This window comes from Myotis brandtii, unplaced genomic scaffold, assembly GCF_000412655.1.
Source record: "Myotis brandtii unplaced genomic scaffold, ASM41265v1 scaffold493, whole genome shotgun sequence".
NCBI classification, from domain to species: Eukaryota; Metazoa; Chordata; class Mammalia; order Chiroptera; family Vespertilionidae; genus Myotis; species Myotis brandtii.
This window is the reverse complement of record NW_005368827.1, coordinates 3,484,795-3,485,907: the sequence shown is the minus strand read 5'-3', so window position 1 is coordinate 3,485,907 and position 1,113 is coordinate 3,484,795. Positions and strand designations below refer to the sequence as shown.

Genomic DNA, 1,113 nt, shown 5'->3' with positions numbered 1-1,113 from the left:
CCCAGTGCACGAATTCGTGCACCTTGAAAAGACCTGTGGGCCACGAGGCTATAGTGGGCACAGGGGTGTGTCTTGGCCCATCCTCCATGCCCCCACCCAACCCCTCCTGCTGTGGCCCCCGGTTCCCTGTCTGCCAGCAGCCCCATTCCTGCTGCTGCTGCTGTTCCCATGTGCTGACAGCGCCAGGCCTGCTCACACCCACTGGCGAAGCAGAGAGACTAGGGCCATTGCCAGCAGTGGGTACAAGTGGGGCTGGCACCATCAGCGGGTGTGAGCAGTGGCTGCTTCCCCAATTACCCCTCAGGAGTAGGGGGAGGTGGAGAAGCCCTCAGGGGTGATCAGGGCCAGCAGCCACTGCTCGCACTTGCTGACGGCACTGAGCAATCAGGACCAGCACTGGGCACCAGCAGTGGGTGCGAGCAGTGGCTCTGGCGCTGGCAGTGGGTGCAAGTGGGGCCAGCGCTGTCAGCAGGTGCAAGTGGCAGCTGCTGCCCCGATTGCCCCTCAGGAGCAGGGGGAGGTGGAGAAGCCCTGAGGGGCAATTGGGGCTGGCAGCCACCGTTTGCACCCGCTGATGGAGCTGAGCGATAGGGGCCAGCTCCAGGCACCAGCAGCAGGTGCGAGTGGTGGCTCCAATGCCAGCAGCAGGTGTGAGCGGGACCAGTGCCGACAGCAGGTGTGAATGCTGGGCAGGACTGTAGCATGAGGGAGCAAAGAATTTTCAGTAGCCACCAGAGGTTCGCCCCGGTGACAGCAACTGGCAACCCCCCTTGGTGTGGTTCCCCCGCTCACCTGCTCCACCATCCGGCCGCAGCTGACACCCACATGTTCTGTGCTCTGCCTCCTGCTGCTGACACTCCCCATGTTCCACATGTGCCCCCTTGTGGTCAGTGCATGTCATAGCGACTGGTTGTTCGGTTGTTCAGTTGCTCGGTTGTTCCACTGTTCGGTCTATTTGCATATTAGGGTTTTGTATATACAGATAGCCAAGAGTTGGAAGCAGCATAAGTGTACTTCAGTAGATGAGTGGATAAAAAAACAACAGTGGTACATTCACGCAATGAACACTACTTTGCTCTAAAAAAAGAAGGAAATCTTACCTTTTGTAACAGC

General features: G+C 58.8%; 1 pseudogene; it reads right to left on the bottom strand.

The window, feature by feature from the left end:
• The window catches only part of LOC102261022, a 104,375-nt pseudogene extending 103,511 nt beyond the window's left edge, over positions 1 to 864 (bottom strand).
• Between the last annotated feature and the right edge of the window lie 249 nt (positions 865 to 1,113).